The following is a 22,449-nucleotide window of genomic DNA, read 5'->3' as shown; positions in this document are numbered from 1 at the left end:
GTATCATCTTTGATACTGGTCAGACACACAGCGTCAAGCAGTCTTCTAGGCAACGTCACCCTCTTTCTCTTCTTAGAGAGCTGACACGCTCGTTCTTCATCTGCCACCCACCCCTGACTGACACATTGGCTTGCGATGTGATTCAAGCCCAGCGGGCTCTCTGCAGGAAGGGCTCCCGCAAATTACAGTAAAAGCATGGCATCCGTCTACACTACTGAAGTCGCTCCGACTTCAGAAAAGGTTTCTGTACTACTTTAATCCGACTTCTAGGCAACTTGTACCCATTGATTTCAATGGAAGTCGACTCAGAAGTCGGATTACTGTCTTAACTGAAGCAACAGTACAGGAAGATAACATACATTTCTCAGGCAAACCCCTCCCTCCCACAGAGCTGATTGTTGTTTGATTGGCCACTGGAAAGCCTCCTGTCCTGGAGACGACTTGAAGTTGCCTTGTACTGTCCTGGAGGCAACTTGAAGTTGCCTTGTAAGTTGCCCGATGATTCATACTCAAGTCGTGTTCAAGTTGCCTCCCAATGTCGTGCTAGAAGTCATGTTGCCCCTGTGTGAACCCGCTCTTATGGCTTGAGTGTTTGTGTGTGGGGGGATGCCGACGATGCCCCTATGTCCGGAGTCAGTTTAAAGATCCTGGGCACTGCTAACTTGGATGAGCTGCACATGTGCAATCAATTCACGCAACCTAACAGGGTGTGCTCGTGTGGGGTCGGTAGTGTGAGTGTGTGGATTGTTTGTTGCCACATTTGCACATCTTTGGTGACTCCCAGCCACCATTTACATCGCTGTGGTGCATCAGGAACCCCCTCCCCTATGCACAGTGACTGGCCATGGACAGCTTCCATGTTGGTACACCCAGACCAGCAGGTGTACGCCCTGGAGCTATGCCTCATAGTTTAAACAACTATAGATAGTATGTGCTCTCTATCTATTTATCTTTAACCCCTACTAACTTGATTGAAAGCCCCTCTGGCTGATGCCATTATTATTTAACAAACTGGTTTATGCATACATTTCTCTGTTGAAGTCGTGAGGGCGAAACGCATCAGGGCGTGATGTGTGCGTGTCACTACCAGGTAGCAACAGCCAGATAGTATCAATGCAGTGGATGACAGACGGCATTCCATACAGATTGGTGATAACACACAGTTTGTTTTTTCAACAAAATGCCTGTTATAATTTATGTTGTGCAAGTGTGTTTTTTAAGGGGGTGGTTGTCTTGAATAAACTTTTAAAACTGTATCACGCTATCTGGAGTATTTTTTTACATGACTAAACCATCCTAGGTGATGAGCTGTTTGAAATAACCGGACCAAAACGGGAGACACCTGGCGTGTTCAAGGCTTTTGAATTACATCCCTTTGGTGAGTGTGAACCCCTAGGGGAGTGTGTTTCACATGGTGTGGACTCTGGTGGATGGTATACGCCTATCAATGATTAAGTAGAATCCTTCACCTATCAATTTAACTGTCTCATCACCTACATAATATTGATTTCTCATATGTCTTTACATGTGAATGCTGGTCATATTTCATTTATTTGATTGGTGCGCTGCTTTGAGTATTGGAACGTTGTCTATATGGACTAAGGACTTTTCTTACTTACGTGTATATGTATATATTTCTCTGCCTAGGTTAAAAGCGTCTTAATGATAAGCTAACTGAATCAATTTGTCTGTAACTTTTCCACAGAAATATTGCCGTGAAGACAATTTCTGTGTTGTATCATAACGTGTGCGTTTCTCATGGGTCATTGACCAAGAGGGGCAGAGACTGTTATTTTTTGCGCGATAAACAAAAAGCGACAATTACATATCCAAAAAAAATGATTTTATATATATATATATATACACTAAATGTATTTGTCAGTTTAGGCCGATATATATTCTTCTACATATTTTTGTAAAAAATAAAATAAAATAAAAAAACGCAATAGGCGTACAGGAAAACCTTGGTTTGTGAGCGTTTTGCAAAACAAGCAACATTTAAAACATTTTGACTTGATATACAAGCGATGTCTTGATATAAGAGTAGCGTCCTGTCACAACGAAGTATAAAATATGAGAGAGGTGCCTCTAAGTGTAGCAATATGGTTACATTTAATGAAGGTACAACATTTAGAAACTCACATGGTTGATGATTAAAACAGGCACATCTAAGTATGCAGGGATCCAGAGTAAAGCTGTCCACATAGACCATTCTCCTCCCATTGATGTCATCCCTTCTGCGCTGTGCTCCACGAGAGGTTCAAGCCTGGCTTTCAGATTGCTCTACTGCAGAGTAGTCTTCCCAGTCACCATTGCAGACTGATAGCGGTGAGAGCAGACGGTGGGGAGGACGATCTATGTGGATCGCGTTACCCCGGATTCCTGCATACTTAGATGTGCCTCTCTTAATCATCAACCATGTGAGTTGCTAAATGTTGTACCTTCATTAAATGTATCCATATTGCTACACTTATGCCCTGTACACACGATCGGTTCATCCGATGAAAACGGTCTGATGGATTTTTTCATCAGATATCCGATGACCATCAGACGAACCGATCGTGTGTACACGGCATTAGAGGTGCCTCTCTTCTCTTTTATACTTTGTAGCTCCTGCTGGATTTTGCTTCTAATCCCCTTGGGGAGGCTTCCATTTGTGGATGGACATTTTATATAGTTACATAACCTATCACATTGCTATAATCTTTTTACATATACAATAAACTGAAGAACCTATGAATAAATAGTTGTGGAACAAATCATTTGAGTTTCCATAATTTCTTATGGTAAAAATTCGCTTTGATATATACAAGTGCTTTGGATTACAAGCATGCTTCCAGAACGAATTATGCTTGCAATCCAAGGTTTTACTGTATATTGATTAGTTTGCGCTAAACTTATTGTGTCTACAAACTATGGGATAGATTTAGGCACTTTTTTCTTATTGTTTTTACAGGTAATAGCGGCGATTTGTGATTTTTAGCGGGACTGCGACATTGCGGCGGACAAATCTGACCTCAAATAACACTTTTTGGGGACCAGTGACATTATTACATTGATCGGTGCTATAAACATGCACTAATCAATGTAAAAATGACACTGGCAGGGCAGGTTAACAGTAAGGGGGGATCAAGGGGTTAATACATGTGTTCTAACGGTAGGGGGGATAGGCTGGCAGGGACATGACAGAGATCACTGTTCCTGATCACTGGAAACAGTAGTTCTTTGTCATGTCTCCTGTCAGAATGGGGATCTGCCTTAATTACAAAGATAGATTCCCATTCTGCCTCTGTATACCGCAATAGCAGCTCGCCGGCAGACAATGTCACTCCAGCAGTGTGCAGCAGACGCGAGCGCATGCCCGCCCGCTATAGTGCTTGTGCAAGCTGGTTAGCAAACGGTTAAACAGGCATTCCCTGAAGTCACTTCAAAGTTGCTTCAAGTCACACTGAAGTCGCCTGGCACAGTCGCACTGCAGGTCGCTTTAATGTAACAGTTGGTAGGCAAACTACACCCGATATTTTGTTTTATGCAATAAAAGACATCAAACCTTGTATACTTGGGTGGAAGTTGACCTTTATGAGGAAGGAATAGAATATGTATATGGAGCATATACTGTATAGACTGTACAATAAAGTACTAGTAGAGTGTATTGTGAAATACCCCTTCTGGATGTTTGATTGGATGAAGATACAGTGGGGATCGAAAGTTTGGGCACCCCAGGTAAAAATTTGTATTAATGTGCATAACGAAGCCAAGGAAAGATGGAAAAATTTCCAAAAGGCATCAAATTACAGATTAGACATTCTTATAATATGTCCAAAAAAGTTAGATTTTATTTCCATCATTTCCACTTTCAAAATTACAGAAAACAAAATGGCATCTGCAAAAGTTTGGGCACCCTGCATAATTTATAGCATGCACTGCCCCCTTTGCAAAGCTGAGACCTGCCAGTGTCATGGATTGTTCTCAGTCATAGTCTGGGAAGACCAGGTGATGTCAATGTCAAAGGTTTTAGATGCCCAGACTCATCTGACCTTGCCCCAACAATCAGCACCATGGGTTCTTCTAAGCAGTTGTCTAGAAAACTGAAACTGAAAATAGTTGACGCTCACAAAAGCTGGAGAAGGCTATAAGAAGATAGCAAAGCGTTTTCAGATGTCAATATCCTCTGTTCGGAATGTAATTAAGAAATGGCAGTCATCAGGAACAGTGGAAGTTAAAGCAAGATCTGGAAGACCAAGAAAAATATCAGACAGAACAGCTCGCAGGATTGTGAGAATTAAAGATCTGGCAGACACTGGAGTTGTGGTACACTATTCCACTATAAAGAGATACTTGTACAAATATGGTCTTCATGGAAGAGTCATCAGAAGAAAACCTCTTCTACGTCCTCACTCCAAAAATCAGCGTTTAAACTTTGCAAATGAACATATAGACAAGCCTGATGCATTTTGGAAACAAGTTCTGTGGACCGATGAGGTTAAAATAGAACTTTTTGGCCGGAATGAGCAGAGGTATGTTTGGAGAAGAAAGGGCACAGAATTTAATGAAAAGAACCTCTGTCCAACTGTTAAGCATGGGGGTGGATCAATCATGCTTTGGGGTTGTATTGCAGCCAGTGGCACAGGGAACATTTCATGAGTAGAAGGAAAAATGGATTCAATAACATTTCAGCAAATTTTGGATGGTAACTTGATGCCATCTGTGAAAAAGCTGATGTTAAAGAGAGGATGGCTTCTATAAATGGATAATGATCCTAAACGCACCTCAAAATCCACGGGGGATTACATCAAGAGGCGTAAACTGAAGGTTTTGCCATGGCCTTCACAATCTCCTGACCTCAACATAATTGAAAATCTATGGATTGACCTTAAAAGAGCAGTGCGTGACAGACAGCCCAGAAATCTCAAAGAACTGGAAGACTTTTGTAAGGAAGAATGGGCAAAGATACCTCAAACAAGAATTGAAAGACTCTTGGCTGGCTACAAAAAGCGTTTACAAGCTGTGATACTTGCCAAAGGGGGCAGTACAAGATATTAACTCTGCAGGGTGCCCAAACTTTTGCAAACGCCATTTTTTTTGTTTTCTGTAATTTTGAATGTGTAAATGATGATGGAAATAAAATCTAACTTTTTTTGACATATTATAAAAATGTCTAACCTGTAATTTGATGCCTATTCACATTAAGAGCCCTTTCACACTGGAAACGCCTATAGCGAAGCGTTAAAATAGCGGTAAAACACTGCTATTTTACCGCGCTTTCAATTCATTTCAATGGAGAGGGGCGTTTTTGGAGTGTTTTTTTCAGCGCTCAAAAGCTGCTCCAAAGATGCTGCTTGCAGGACTTTTCTCAACGCTCCTCCAGCGCAACGCCTCAGTGTGAAAGGGTCCATTGAGATGCATGGGGAGTATTTTATGAGTGTTTTAATAGCGCTATTTTTACAGCGAAAATGCGGCAAAAACGCACCTGTGTGAAAGGGCTCCAATACAAATTTTTACCTGGGGTGCCCAAACTTTCGATCCCCACTGTATGGTTTATATGCAGTAGGGTTAGTGGAGACTGCTATCCATGTACAATGTTGGATGTATTAACAACCCCAATTTCAAAAAAGTTAGAATGCTGTGTAAAACCCTCCCAAAAATAAAGAATTAAATGATTTGCAAATTTCTAATTTTAATCACAATAGAAAACATATCAAATGTTTAACCACTCGACCTATTGGAAGGTTTTGCCCCCTTTATGACCAGTGCATTTTTTACTATTCAGCACTGTGCTACTTTAACTGCCATTTGCTCGGTCATGCAACATTGTATCCAAATTAAATATATGTAATTTTTCACACAAATGGAGCTTTCTTTTGGTATTTAACCACTTTGCATCCCGCGTATAGTCAAATGACGTTCGCAAGGTGGCTCTGCCATCCTAGGGGGCTGTCATATGACATCCTCGGCTTCCCGGGCCTCTAGGGGGCACGTGTTACTCGGGAGTCGATGCGCGTGGCTGCGATGTCTGCCAGGCTCCCGCGATTGACGATCACAGAGCAGGGACGTGGATCGGCTAATATATTTTTTTTATCCTCACGCTATCGGCATGAGGAGAAAAAAATAGCTGATCACATGATCAGCCATCATTGGCCGACAGCTGATCACGTGGTAAGGGGTCGGGATCAACCCCTTACTCCGATCAGCCGAGTCTCAATGGATCGCTAATCAGAGCTGCAGGGGGCGCACAGGTCCACCCTCCCGGCAATTCAGGTCTGCGCTGTAGCCGTCTTTTGGCTATAGCGCGGATCTAAAGTGGTTAAGTCAATTAAACAACTAGCCACCTGGACAATGTTGTGATTAATCAAAGATGTCATTCCAGGTCAGCTTGCCGACACCGAGCTCACAAAGTACACTACACATTTTCATAATTTCAACATCCCCACAGTAGTTTGCTAGCAGACAATAGGTGAGTTAATTAGCACAACTAACAATGACAGGTGGCTTGAGCTGATGAGATTAACATCTGCTATGAGTCAGTCATTGCTGTAAATGTGGCATCTAGGCCCTTAACATGGATCCTTATGCAAAATGTGAGCAAAAGGGAATCCCGCCTATTGTAGACAAAAAGTAGCACTCACCGAAAATATTACGGGGGGTGTAATCAAAAAATACTGCTGCAAAAAAGGAAAAATAACAAACAAAACTATATAAATACACACCCTAAATAGTTAAACTACATACACTTTAATGGCTATAAATTAGAAAAATAAATGGTCAATGCAGGCGACGGGGTCCTGTGAGGAGTTGGCCCAGAGGTTGAAATCCCCGAGCAGTAGGAGGTGTTTGATGTTTAGGGTATAGGTGGAGATGAACTCTGTCAATGACGTGAGAAGGTGCGTTTTTGGACCAGGTGGTCTATAGCAGAGTAGTATGTGAACGGTGTCCTGGGGATTTGTTTGCAGTTGCAGAGTGAGGGTTTCCATGAATGGAAGTGAGTTCTGAAGATCTGGTTTAGTGATCAAGAGATGAGTCTTGTGGATCACCGCCAGGCCTCCTCCTCCTCCTTGCCCCACTCTGTTTTCTGTTAGAATGCGATAATCCTCTATCACCAGTTCTCCTAGAATGGTGTTACAGTCGGCTGTTAGCCAGCTTTCTGTGATAAAGAGGCAGTCTAAATCGTGTTGTAGGATGAAATCATGGATTTCTTGTCGGTGTTTTACTGCCGATCTTGTGTTGACCAAAGCGCATGATATGTGCTTTGGCTGGGGTGAATACGTGTAATTTTTGACTGTCGATCGTCGATCGATTCTTAACAGTTGCTTACTCCTTAGAGATTTTTTGGTGACGGCTGGCCAATCAGCAGCAACAGGGGAAAAAATTCCTTCCTGATCTCTCAGGGGCGATCGGATAAAACCCTGGATAAACTGAACTATGGCGGTGGAGCGTGGGTTCTTACCTGTTAGAGCTGCAGATTGGTGATTCTGCTTGTCCTATGTTCTGCGACCGAGCAACTTGTGGAGTGAAAAATTGGCCAGTGAATTGATTGCTTGGACAGGCTGGAGGGGCAAAGAAAGGGGTAAGCGGAGGAGGGTAGTCTCTTTGCTGTGCAAGGAGGCTTTCCCAGGTAGATGCAGTAGTATGGTTTGTGAAATGATGAGGGGGGATGGGGGGAGGTGAAGCCAGGGACCATAGGCTGGAGGCTGTCTGTGAAGGATCCGTAAAAGGAGAGCTGGGAGCTTGGATGCCGGTGAGCTTACCTGCCTAACCTTCCCCTGGCAGCAGGTGCTACAAACCTCACTGCAAGCCGGGCAGAGGAGAAATGACAATTGATTGATCCTCTCTCCAGCAACTTCAGTCATGTGACCAGCAGTTGCCTCTGAGTGGAGGACCAGAGACAGCCGCCGATGGACCCCAGAAGACATGGATTGGGGGCACTCTGTGCAAAACAAACTGCACTGTGGAGGTAGGTAAGTATGACATGTTTGTTATTTAAAAAAATATATATGTTTTCCTTTAGTGACCCTTTAAGAATAAAGAGCATATGAAGCCATTCAGTATTACAAAGTTTGGCTCCTTTTAAATCATAACAACAGAAATCACCCTAATGGCCCTGATCAAAAGTTTACATGCCCTGGAATGTTTGGCCTTGGTACAAGGTGACACACAGGTTAAAATGGCAATTAAAAATTATCTTTATTATAGTATTATTATTTCCCACATTTGTGGTTTTGTAAATTGCAATAAGGGTCTGTGTATAAATAGTCGGTGGGGTTGATTTACTAAAACTTTTTCTTTTTGTCAATGCTTAATTGAACAAGCTGATTGGCTACCATGCATAGCTGCACCAGACTTTGCACTCTCCAGTTTTAGTAAATCAACCCCAATGAGTTTGCTAGTTCTCATGTGGATGCACTGAGCAGACTAGATACTAAGCCATGAGTAGCACAAAAGAATTGTCAAAAGATCTGCATAACAAGGTAATGGAACTTTATAAAGATGGAGAATGATTTAAAATGATATCCACAGAATATGCTGTTCAATCACTTATTAAGGAGTGGAAAATTTGGGGATCTCTAGAGACCAACATACATTGCAACTGCCAAAAGAATTGTTCAGGATACAAGGAAAACCCCACAGGTAACCTCAGGAGAAATACAGGCTGCTCTGGAAAAAGACGAAGTGGTTGTTTTTAACCACTTCCCGCCCGCACGGCGGGTTTTTACGACCTCAATGCGGCTCTCAGTTGCCAGGAGGCCATCTTTATCCGGCCTCCAGGCCACTGGGGTGTGCGCGAGCGAAGCGCGCACACACCCGCCGCGTTAGTCAGTTGACGATGCGCGTGCCTGGCGGCTGCGATGTCTGCCGGGCACCCGCGATAGGCGGTCACACAGAGCTCCACGTCCTGTCAGGGAGAGGAGACTGATGGTGTGTCCCTTGTACATAGGGACAACCATCAGTCACCCCCCCTCCCCCCACAGTAAGAATCACTAATTAGGGAATACATTAACGCCTTCCTCGCTCCCTAGTGTTAACCCCTTCCCTGCCCCCTAGTGTTAACCCCTTCCCTGCCAGTCACATTTATATAGTAATCAGTGCATATTTATATCATTGTTCGCTGTATAAATGTGAATGGTCCCAAAAATGTGTCAAAAGTGTCCGTTGTGTCCACCGCAATATCGCAGTCCTGACAAAAATCGCAGATCGCCGCCTTTACTAGTAAAAAAAATTATAATAAAAAAAAAAGTCATAATTCTATCCCCTATTTTGTAGATGCTATAACATTTGCGCAAACCAATCACTATACGCTTATTGCGATTTTTATTTTTACCAAAAATATGTAGAAGAATACGTATCGGACTAAACTGAGAAAAAAAAAAATGTATTGGATATTTATTATAGCCAAAAGTAAAAAAAAATAGTTTTTTTTCAGAATTGTCGCTCTATTTTTGTTTATAGCAAAAAGTAAAAACCGCAGAGGTGATTAAATACCACCAAATAAAAGCTCTGTCTGTGGGAAAAAAAGGACATCAATTTTGTTTGGGAGCTACGTCGCACGACCGCCAAATTGTCATTCAAAGCGTAACAGTACTAAAACCTGAAATTTCATCTGGGCAGGAAGGGGGTATATGTGCCCAGTAAGCAAGTGGTTAAGAAGCACAATACAATGATACTTGAACAAAATTGAGCTGCAATAGTGTTCTGTGTATCCTAGCAGATACTGCCATTCTTCCAGTGTAGAAAAATGCTGGTCACCACACTATATGTGAATATGCACTTTGTATTCCCATAGTTCTGTTTTAAGATGTTAAAATTATAAGATCTTGAAATTATTCAAGATAGTCAGATGTCTGAACTGCATGTATGGGGAAATGGGAAGCATCTTTTATTTTTTTTCTGGTCTGTGAATGCAAAGTTTTACTTTAATTGGGGGGTTTGGAGGGTGGTAGCTCTACTATAAATGTTAAATGAAGATCGGAAGTGTTGCGGCTTGCACGGCGAGCAGCAGACAAAGAACATGTACTTCAAATTGGAGATGTCCCAGAAGGCTTTGCACTCACTCGCACGGCGCTCAGATGCAGCTGCATTCAGCTGTGCATCCACAGGAAGAATAGACAGCATTCCCTACCCTAATTACAGCAGCATTCATTGCGATCTGTGCTACATTGTGCCTGTACAGCAATACTGGCTATGGTGAGAGGATATAAAGGAACCAGAAAGCTCTCCATAAATAGGTTGTGAAGCAAAGTTATCACTTGGGTCACAAACCTAAATACAGAGGCTAGGACAATATACAGTCTTATCTAATTTGAGATATATGCAAGTATGTAGGAGACCCAGGTAGCCCGCATTGCCAATTGTTGTGTGCATGGGAGAACCTCTTTAGAAATGCCTGCTCAAGGTTCATCCCTGCAAAAGATTTATAGCTGAAAGCATGCACATCTAGAGGGAAACTTTCTTTGTTTTAACTCTACATTCAGAGGCAGCGTTAACTAGATTATCTTTGAGGAACTCAGCAGAGTTATAAAGCGATAAAAGGACAGAACAAATGTGAAAGGTCATATCTGACTCATCTAAATGTAAAAAATAAACTTTGTTGCGCTGGGATCAAAGAAGCAATAAATAGATGAATAAAAAGCAGCTGACACAAAATGCAGAAAAAGCAAAATAGAGATATGTAGAATCTAAATGTATTTAAGGTATGGTAAATGTGCACCTATTATCTAAAGCTGAACTCGAAAACTTCAAAAACATCAATTCATGAAGGAACGTGTGTTACAAAACCATTAAAGAAGTAAGCTGGACTCTGGCATGGTGTAGAGCAGCCTTTTTTAACCAGGGTGCTTTCAGTTTTTTTCAGGGCTGCCATGGTAAAATGCCTAAAAAGTGCCCAAGAATTGTATACAAGCCAGCAGGTCAATCAAGCCAGCCTATGCATTAAGATTAAAAGCCTTCTGTGTAGCGCCCCCCCCCCCCCCAACACTTACCTGAGGTTCCTCTCTGTCTAGTGATGTCCATGACTGAAACACAGCAGCGGCGCTACTGGCTGCTGTCACTCAAAGTCAGCTAGCCAATCAGGGGAGAGAGGGGGTGGGGCCGTGTCGAGGCTTCATGTCTAAATGAACACAGGGAGCTGTGACTTGGCTCGATGCCCCTATAGCAAGCTGCTTGCTGTGGGGGCACTCAACAGGAGGGAGGGGCCGGGACCACAGAAGAGGGACCCGAGAAGAGGAGGATCTGGGCTGCTCTGTGCAAATCCACTGTACAGAGCAGGTAAGTATATCATGTTTGTTATCGTTATAGGGGAAAAAAATCAAGACTTTACAATCACCTTAAATTACATAAAGTCAGAGGTTTTCATTGTGCAACATGTCCTAACAACAAATTACGTAATTAGTTCATAAGGAGGACTTAGAGCGCCTGCACAGCATTCTTGTTTGCCCCCTCGCCTGCAGCTCCCTGTTAACACTGGGGTCACATTAGCTGAGTAAGGAGGACAAACTGACTACAAAGGGAGATATTAAGAGAGTAAAATTAATTGTACACAGGCATAAAATAAATGGTATTCATGGGGACAAAATGTACACAGAATTAAAGAAACAGGATGAAATATATGAAAATGTATGTAATTTTATGTATTTTTTTTTTTACTTTAGCCATGCTTTAATTTTTTTATTTTTAACAACTAGTGTAATATGTAAATATGATGTGATATTGGCCTCTTACAGTCCCTTATACAGTAGAGTTCAGACTGGAAGAGAGAAACGCAGCATAAGGAGCCAGACAGTTGGGCTGCAATTCTCATTTGCTAACAAGGACCACTCGCAGACTGGGACAGCAATACGACCTAGTGGCATCACTTAAAGCAGGGGTCGGCAACCAACGGCCCATCAGTGCACATGATGAATTCACGTGCACCCGGCCCATGGACATTATAAGTAAGACCAGGAAGCTAAATGAGAACACGGGTGAGACACAGAGCAGTGCTGATAAGACAGCGGGAGCTTCCAGAGTTAATTTTGTAGTTGATTGCTTGCTAGGTGGTCCTAGCAACCAATCACCAGCTTGTTAATATGAAAAATTAACTCGGAAGCTTCCGCTGTCTTATTAGCGCTGCTGTGTGTCTCTCCCATGTTCTCATTCAGATTCTTGCTCCCTGCTCCGCTCTGCCTCCCTTTCTGCATAGGGCAAGGCAGGAAAGGGCAGGGCTGTGGAATATGCAGGGGGTGCAGTGTAATATAAAGGGGTCCAGAGTACAGGACTGTGTAATGTAAAGGGCTGCATGTGAGCATTTGAATTTCTCACTTCCTGTTTCTCCTCCGTAAGCTTTCCAGCATCATCTGAGCGGTGGAAAGTCATTTGGAACAGCTTACTGAACACCTTACTGAGGAGGAACAGGAAGTGAGAAATTCAGACAAAGAAAACAAAGAAAAAAAACATTTAGAAGGGAAATCAAAGGAAAAGGTAAGTGAACCAACAATGCACTAGCATAAAGGAACCTATTTAGAAAATAAAACATGAACCTCTTCAACCCCTTTTAGCTAGAAATAATTGAAATATAATGTGGAAATGATCTATGATTTTTGACCAACCGCTTTAACGACAGCAAAAAAATAGCAACGACTGACTGCCTGACAGGGTTATGTAAATTACAGGACTGGGTGACCTGAAATGTAAAGCCTTTGGCAGGTAAACCAGCTCTTGCATGTATTTAAGCTGTGTAGGTTTCCATTTATCCAAGTCATGTTATAGCTAGCATATAGATAGTAGTAGGCAGTCATTGGACTTGTTCTGTAATATTGAAGACAATTTGTAGCTCACCCAAGCTACTTCTTCAGTTCTAATGAGTGTAGAAACAATCCCAAGCATTTACATCTGCACAGGTAGCATAGACACCTTAATCCAATTATCAATGAATATATCAAGGCAGATGTTGATTGTCCAGGAACAGGATGGGATGGGACAAGTAAACATTGTGTAACCACCCTGCTCTAGTTGCATGAACCATCCTTGGCGTCAGGAAGTTTGCATGTGTTAAGCATTTGATTGAAATGGAGAAAGGTGTAAATTGTTGTCAAAGAGAGATGCACTCATGAATACATCTGATTGTGATTCTAAAGGTGATCACTCACCTCAGTAAGCCAACACTTCCGAATAACTAAAGTTGGACCCCACTAGCTATTACAAGAAAAAGGTGGGAGACTGTCAACAACAGCTAGAAAAGGTAAAATGAAATCCATTAATTGGTCCCTGCATCACCATCTTTTTTCTGGGGAACCTACACCATGCCTAAATATGTTGTTTAAGATACACAAGGAAGGTGCCCTTATAAAACCGATTGTCAGCCGATTCAAATCTGTTACATATAACATTGCTAAGTATCTGGCTACTATTCTCGCACCCTTAGGTGGCAACACAGTACACCATATTTGTTAACAAGGTAGGTGGATTAAAACTGGAGCCAGAAGAGACCATTGTGGCTTACTTGTATACCAACTGCAGAGGCTATTGAGACTGTAAAGGAAACTTCTGAGACATGACTCAAAGTCGAAAAGAACTCAAGCCAAATATGTTCTTGGCTGGACCTTTGTCTCAACACCACCTGTTTCAAGTACAAGGAGAATTCTAAAGATAGAATCATGCTGCGCTATCGGATCACCTGGATCTCTCAATTTAGCCACATGGAGGAGAAGAAGATGATGACCTTGGATGATTTCATAGGAATAACATCAAGTCATTAGTTCAAGTATGTAAATTATATGAAATTCAAGATTACATTGAAAATACATGTCCACAGTGAACACAAATTCAGTGGACCAAAACATCAGGTTTATATGGAAAATGTCAGAGAATAACAAATTGCCCTTTTTGGACAGGTCAAGGAGAAGGGGTCACTTGGACAATAAAGGTCTACAGGAAACCTTCTCACACAGACCACAGACCAGTATTTACACTTCGACTCCCACCACCCATTGGAACACAAACTAGAAATTATTAGAACTGCAACATTGGGCTGGGATAGTAACAAAAGAATACAGTCTCTGACAAAAACACAGACATCCTAAAAGTGCTTTGTTACCACATAACACACATTTAAATTACAGATATTAGTAAAAATTGTACATATGTCACTTTATAAAGCACCATGGTAGATAATTAAATCTCATTAAAGTAACATTCAAAAAAAGGATCTGCAAGTACCCAGCGACCTTTTAATAATGGTAATCCGACTGGTCTAATGCTGCAACGCTATACATCCTAAATCTACTAATATGATCCCATGTAGCTCTCCAGGGGGTAAGAGCGGAACAACAGTCCCCAATCACCATTCATTTTATACTGTGTTTATTCTAAAATATATGCACAAAATGCTATATAAATGTAAAAATCACAACGTGATCAGAATGGCTCCCACTGACACTTATGAGCGGACTGATCTGTTCAAATCCACTTGTACATCAACATTAGCATTTAGAGCTGGGTGTCAATTTAATCTATAGCTTCACAAGAAACAAACTTACTGACTGAAAGTGACAACCCAATTAAAGAGCCGATGTACCATAATAATAATGTATATGACAGCACTCAGGACACCATTTTACCTGATACCAATGTTTGTCGAACACTGATCCTGATGCTTTAAAGTCACCTATAAACTGCAGTGTCTAGATTCGACTAATTTAAAGACGAACGAGACACTCCCAACTTGCAAATAAAAAATTATATATCAAATGTGTGCCGTTCAGTAGATCAGGAAAATTGTCCACTGACTGCGCTAGGACATAATTAACTGATTAATGCTTAAAATGCATCAGAAGATGCCAAACCCAGACATTTACAATTGATTATTAAAAAGGAACAAAAAGAAAGAGCGTACTAATGTTAATAAAATTATATGAAACACATCCTATCAAACCTCTAATTATGAGGACTTTCTATAAAAACAGGAGGGGGACATGTGGAGAATAAAGACATATATGTGTACATATACATGCACATATGTTTGTGAAAACTTCAATGAACATCTGTTAAATAACAATAGAAAGCAATAAAAAGATATATAAAAATATATTTTAAAAAACAACTAAAATATGTCTGCTGCATCACAAGTCTAAAAAAAAGTGTTGATAAGGGGGTTCTTAAAAGTGCAGCGATCACGTTATCTGCTCTCCCATACAGGACTTCATCCCCAATCACTCTACTGTGTTTTGTGGCATGAACTCGGTCAATAGTCGCTAATAAAGCAATTGAGATCAAGTTTTACGTTCAAACCAGAAGGTTGAAGAGTATTGGCAAGGTATATCCATTTTGTTTCACATTTAGATATCTCTCTCACCATATTAGAACCCCTCCATGTAGGAGGGGTTCTAAGAAGTCCCGAGGAATCCCTGTTATGTTTTTGTCTAAAATGGAGTGACACACTATGGGCCAGATTCACAGAGGAGATAAGACGGCGTATCTCCTGATACACCGTTGTATCTCTTGTCGTATCTAAGCGGCTGATTCATAGAATCAGTTCCGCATAGATAGCCCTAAGATCCGACAGGTGTAATTGACTTACACCGTCGGATCTTAGGATGCAATACTTCGCCCGCCGCTGGGGGGAGTTTGCGTCGTATTCCAGCAGTTACGGCGATCCACAAAGGTTTTTCCCGTCGTTACGTTGGCGCAAGTCTTTTTTTCCCGTCGCAAAGTTAGGTGTGCTTTAACATGGTGTAAAATTACTCCACCATGTTAAAGTATGCCCGTCGTTCCCGCGTCGCTTTTAAATTTTTTTTTTCCCGGCGTAAGTACGTTACGCATGTCGCGATTCACAAAACACGTCGGGCCGCCGTAAGTTCGCGCAAAGCACGTCGGGAAAATTGCGAACAGAGCATGCGCAGAACGTCCGGCGCGGGACCGCGCCTAATTTAAATGGCACCCGCCCCATTTGAATTGGGCGGGCTTGCACCGGACGACTTTACGTTACACCGCCGCAAGTTTCCAGGTAAGTGCTTTGAGGATCAGGCACTTACACTGAAAACTTCCTATTGACATGCCAATTGATTGACATGCTAAACGACGGCGCACACAGCGCGTCACGACTTCCCGAAGGAAGCTCGGGTCGGCTCGGCTCTATTCGGCGCCTGCGCACCGGCGCCGAATAGAGCCGAGCCGACCCGAGCGTGAATTCTAAGGCTAAACGCTATCTAAACGCTATCTACGGCAAAAAAAAAAAAGTCAGTGTAATTTTATATGCAGAACTGGGCTGGATGTAGTGTTAGAAATTTTTTATAGTGTGAACCTCCCCTTTAAAATATATCTTGGTAATAAGTTTTTTTGAGTTTATTAGGACAGTGACATCCAAATAGGTTACCTGTTCTTTACTGTACTGGTAGTCCAATTTTATGTTATTTGGGTTACAGGTTAAAAAATTAATAAAAGTCCTTCAAGGACTCTTCAGTGCCCCCTAGATGAAAAACAGGTAAACTATATACCTCTTAAAAAACAATTATTCAATTCTCCTGTGAGCATAGATTAACTTATCGTCCCACTTGCTCATGAAGAGGTTTGCTAAACTGGGCACAAATTTTTGGCCCATCGCAACCCCTCTCCTTTGTGTATAGAAGTGCCCACCGTACCAGAAATAATTGTGTGTCAAACAATACTCAAGTACTAACCTCAAGAATTTCTTCTGGATAAATGGGATATCCTCCCTCTGGCTAAAAGCCCAATTTAAGGCTAAAAGTGCATTGTCATGCTATATAATAGTATATGTTATAGATTGATTACAAATGCCCCTTGGTGGTATAATTGTCAGCTGTTACATATAGATGTCGGTTTGTTAGGGTCCTTGAGGTAAGATTTGGTGCCGGTGACACTGGATTGTAGGAAACAATCCAAATACTGTCTCGTTCATCTTTTTAAATTAGTCGAATTTAGACACTGCAGTATATAGGTGATTTTAAAGCACCGGGATCAGTGTTCTTATAAACATTGGTATCGGGTAAAACTCTGAGTGCTGTCATATACATGTATTATTCTGGTACATCGGCTCCTGAATTGGGTTGTCACTTTCAGTCAGTAAGTTTGTTTCTTGTGAAGCTATACATGAAATCGACACCCAGCTCTGAGTACTAATGTCAATTGTGAGGGGGTTAACCTGGCAGCGGGTGTGTGTGACCCCCTGGATGGGTTCAGCACACAAAAAGTTAGGCACAGCAGACAATGGTAGGTGGAAAATAAAAAGGTGTGGTTTTATTTGAACTATATACAAAAAAGAAATATGACAGAAAACAAGAGATACAAAAATAAATCATGGTCAACTTGACCTGCTCACTATACACGTTGGTGTCCCTAACAACTGGGTACAGCCTTGTGCTGCCCCAGTCCCTGACTCCCTGCTGTTTAAAGTTCTTAGCAATAGCCACACAGGCTTGGTCTCACCGTACAGACATCACACTCCCCAGACTAGCCACACAGATCTGGTTCCAGGTTGGAGCATCTCTCATAGCATGCTGGTAGTTTTTGTAGAGGACCTAATGAGCCCACCTGATTCAGCTGGGCTCATCAAGTCCTCCCAGCACTCCCACTAGAGGTACAAACTGGCATAAAGCCTGAACCTAGGAGATATATATACTGCATCTTGGACACAACCAGGGAATTTAAAGGGGTTGTAAAGGAAAAATAGTTTTTCCCTAAATAGCTTCCTTTACTTTAGTGCAGTCCTTCTTCACTTACCTCATCCTTCAATTTTTTGCTTTTAAATGTCCTTATTTCTTCTTCATCTTTTGAGGATATACACCTATATATTATATTGATCATTTACAGATCTAATCCTGGACCCTGCCGTTAGTCCTAACATCCCGTTACCCGCACCTGCTACGGCCAGTTGGATCTGGCTTCCACTGGTCTAAGCGCATCGCCGCACCGGCCCACTCCGCTGGGACTCACTGGCTAACATTTAGGCAATTAATTGCCCTGGCTCATTTTCTTATACGGAATTGGTAAGCGCATGGTTACTTTAGATTATCTTTCATTTACTACCAAGATTGTTAAATGGATTATATTGTACCTTGTTATAATGTATTTGACGTATACCTTTATATCACACACAGACCATCTTATTCAAAAATAATGAATTGCAAGCCCTGACGAAGCACACCTGTGCGAAACTAGTCGGCAGTCTGCATTTAAGACATTTTCTCTTCATTTTCTTTATTATGTATTATGGTCATATTTTGTAATTTATTTTATATGGATACTTTTATATGAAAATTAAAACTTTTTGATATTTTTCTAAAACCATTGTGTTTTGTGCGTTTACCTTAAATATTACGAACAGCACCTCACCCAAAAAATCCCTATATTTGGAGGAGAATCTTTCTTTTCCTTATATGTATTTTTGTTTTTATGTATCCTCTCATAAGTGTCATGTGAACATTCTGATCACGTTGTAATTTTTACATTTATAAAGCATTTTGTGCATATACCTGTATTTTAGAATAAACACAGTATAAGATGAATGGTGATTGGGGACTGTTGTTCCGCTCTCATCCCCAGAGAGCGACATGGGGTCATATTAGTAGATTTAGGATGTACAATGGGGCAAAAAAAGTATTTAGTCAGCCACCAATTGTGCAAGTTCTCCCACTTAAAAAGATGAGAGAGTCCTGTAATTGTCATCATAGGTATACCTCAACTATGAGAGACAAAATTTGGAAACAAATCCAGACAATCACATTGTCTGATTTGGAAAGAATTTGCAAATTATGGTGGAAAATAAGTATTTGGTCACCTACAAACAAGCAAGATTTCTGGCTCTCACAGACCTGTATCTTCTTCTTTAACCACTTGACCACTGGGCACTTAAACCCCCTTCCTGACCAGACCAATTTTCAGCTTTCGGTGCTCTCACAATTTGAATGACAATTACTCCGTCATACAACATTGTACCCATTTGAAATTTTTGTCCTTTTTTTTACACAAATAGAGCTTTCTTTTGGTGGTATTAGATCACCTCTGGGTTTTTTATTTTTTGCGCTATAAAAGAAAAACGACAGAAAATTCTGTAAAAAAAAAAAAAACTTGTTTCTGTCATATTCGCAGGTTATTTCTCACACACAGCATATGCATACCACGAATGACACCCCAAAACACATTCTGCTATTCCTCCCGAGTATGGCGATACCCCATGTGTGCAACTTTTACACGGCGTGGCCACATACAGAGGCCCAACATGCAGGGAGCGCCATCAGGCGTTCTGGAGCACCCAGGCCAATTCCGACATTTCTCTCCTACATGTAAAAATCACCATTTATTTGCTAGAAAATTACATAGAACCCCAAAACATTATATATGCGGAGTATTGGGGTATTGCGGAGTATTTGGGTATTGGGGGTATTGCAGAGTATTGGGGTATTGAGGGTATTGCAGAGTATTGGGGGTATTGCAGAGTATTTGGGTATTGCAGAGTATCGCGCAGGGTATTGCAGAGTATTGCAGAGTATCGGGGTATTGCAGAGTATTGAGGTATTGCAGAGTATGGGGTATTGCAGAGTATCGGGGTATTGCAGAGTATCGAGGTATTGCAGAGTATCGAGGTATTGCAGAGTATCGAGGTATTGCAGAGTATCGAGGTATTGCAGAGTATCGAGGTATTGCAGAGTATCGGGGTATTGCAGAGTATCGGGGTATTGCAGAGTATCGGGGTATTGCAGAGTATCGGGGTATTGCAGAGTATCGGGGTATGGCAGAGAGTATCGGGGTATTGCAGAGTATCGAGGTATTGCAGAGTATCGAGGTATTGCAGAGTATCGAGGTATTGCAGAGTATCGAGGTATTGCAGAGTATCGAGGTATTGCAGAGTATCGAGGTATTGCAGAGTATCGAGGTATTGCAGAGTATCGAGGTATGGCAGAGTAACGAGGTATGGCAGAGTAACGGGGTATGGCAGAGTAACGGGGTATGGCAGAGTAACGGGGTATGGCAGATTATGGGGTATGGCAGAGTATTGCGCAGGGATAGCTGAGCTGGGATGGATGGCTGGATCTGTGACTGCAGTTGTCACAGATCCAGCCACAGCACTGCTGACACCCGCTGCCCCCCCTCTCCTCTCCTCTCGCACTGTACCGAACGGTACAGAGAGGAGAGGGAGGAACCGGCATCATCAAATGACGCCGGTTTGTTTACAAGTGATCGCTCCGTCATTTGACGGAGCGATCACGTGGTAAACAGCCGCGATTCGCGGCAATTTACCGTGATGCGCCGGGTCTTCTAGACCCGGCGAGCACGGACACTTCCGCGAGCGCGCCCCAGGGGACACGCAAACGCGGAAGTGCACGAGGACGTCCCAGGGACGTCCTGTCACAGTAACTCGACCGCGCTGTAGCAGTATTTTTGCTATAGCGCGGTCGGCAAGTGGTTAAGAGGCTCCTCTGTCCTCCACTCATTACCTGTATTAATGGCACCTGTTTGAACTTATTATCAGTATAAAAGACACCTGTCCACAACCTCAAACAGTCACACTCCAAACTCCACTATGGTGAAGACCAAAGAGCTGTGGAAGGACACCAGAAACAAAATTGTAGACCTGAACCAGGCTGGGAAGACTGAATCTGCAATAGGCAAGCAGCTTGGTGTGAACAAATCAACTGTGGGAGCAATAATTAGAAAATGGAATACATACAAGACCACTGATAATCTCCCTTGATCTGGGGATCCATGCAAGATCTCAACCCGTGGAGTCAAAATGATCACAAGAAAGGTGAGCAAAAAAAGCCAGAACCACACGGGGGGGACCTAGTGAATGACCTGCAGAGAGCTGGAACCAATGTAACAAATGCTACCATCAGTAACACACTAAGCCGCCAGGGACTCCGATCCTGCAGTGCCAGACGTGTCCCCCTGCTTAAGCCAGTACGTGTCTGGGCCCGTCTGAGGTTTGCTAGAGAGCATTTGGATGATCCAGAAGAGGATTGGGAGAATGTCATATGGACAGATGAAACCAAAGTAGAACTGTTTGGTAGAAACACATGTCGTGTTTGGAGGCGAGAGAATGTTGAGTTGCAACCAAAGAACACCATACCTACTGTGAAGCATGGGGGTGGCAACATCATGCTTTGGGGCTGTTTCTCTGCAAAGGGAACAGGACGACTGATCCGTGTACATGAAAGAATGAATGGGGCCATATCGTGAGATTTTGAGTGCAAACCTCCTCCCATCAGCAAGGGCATTGAAGATGAAAGGTCTTTCAGCATGACAGTGATCCCAAACACACCGCCCGGGCAACAAAGGAGTGGCTTCGTAAGAAGCATTTCAAGGTCCTTGAATAGCCTAGCCAGATCTCAACCCCATAGCCTTTGGAGGGAGTCGAAAGTCTGTGTTGCCCAGCAACAGCCCCAAAACATCTAGAGGATATCTGCATGGAGGAATGGGCCAACAACATACCAGCAACAGTGTGTGACAACCTTGTGAAGACTTACAGAAAATATTTGACCTCTGTCATTGCCAACAAAGGATATATAACAAAGTATTAAGATTAACTTTTGATATTGACCAAATACTTATTTATTTTCCACCATAATTTGCAAATAAATTCTTTCCAAATCAGACAATCTGATCGTCTGGATTTGTTTCCACATTTTGTCTCTCATAGTTGAGGTATACCTATGATGACAATTACAGGCCTCTCTCATCTTTTTAAGTGGGAGAACTTGCACAATTGGTGGCTGACTAAATACTTTTTTACCCCACTGTATAGCATTGCAGTATTAGACCAGTCAGATTACCATTGTTAAAAGGTCGCTGGGTACTTGCAGATCCCTTTTTTGAATGTTACTTTAATGGTTGAGATTTAATTAACTACCATGATGCTTTATAAAGTGATATATGTACAATTTTTTACTGATATCTGTAATTTAAATGTGTGTTATGTGGTAATGTTTTGTTAAACACTGTGTTAAGAGTTTGATAGTTCTGTAGTGAGAACCATGGGTGATCAAATTTTTAGCAGTGCAGGAGTTAACACAGAACTCTGAGAGGTTATAAATTAGCAAGCTCTGCTGTGTGGGTCATGCCTATTGATAAAGACGGATTCACGAAACGCGTCTAGGTGTACTACACAGCTTGCTACATTGGTCATTGGCTCTGGTTTCTTCCCAGGAACCAACAAGGATGATCACAGCTCTCCGATAGGTGGTGAGACTAACAGAATCGAAGCATCCAACTATTTTATTCTATGTTTTTTTCAAACATTTGTTTCTGATTGGATCCTGGTGAATCAGAGGATGCAAATGTGTGTTTTCCTGCTGGCTGATCGTTTTCTGAGGGTGGGACGGATGTTCGTTTGGCAGTGATCCCAGCCACCCCACACATATGCAGAGGCTTTTATTGATCTGGAATCTGGTGCAATTCCTATAGGAAGTTTAAGCACTAAATGTGATAACGATCGAACATTCAACACAGCTGATGAATCACTCAAAC

The 22,449-nt window shown here is 42.1% G+C and overlaps 1 protein-coding gene and 1 long non-coding RNA gene across 3 annotated transcripts in view; one reads left to right on the top strand and one right to left on the bottom strand.

Moving 5' to 3' along the window:
- Nucleotides 1-22,449, bottom strand: part of GPSM1 (G protein signaling modulator 1) — a 582,328-nt gene that overhangs the window by 44,491 nt on the left and 515,388 nt on the right. The window lies entirely within an intron of this gene.
- LOC120913847 lies at nt 546-18,223 on the top strand. The gene is made up of 3 exons (XR_005743577.1): nt 546-1,378; nt 17,797-17,972; nt 18,084-18,223. It is a non-coding gene; the product is annotated as an uncharacterized LOC120913847 (long non-coding RNA).

Source organism: Rana temporaria, chromosome 9 (genome assembly GCF_905171775.1).
Source record: "Rana temporaria chromosome 9, aRanTem1.1, whole genome shotgun sequence".
NCBI lineage: Eukaryota > Metazoa > Chordata > Amphibia > Anura > Ranidae > Rana > Rana temporaria.
The sequence above is the reverse complement of the archived record's forward strand: the minus strand, read 5'-3'. Positions and strand labels throughout refer to the sequence as shown.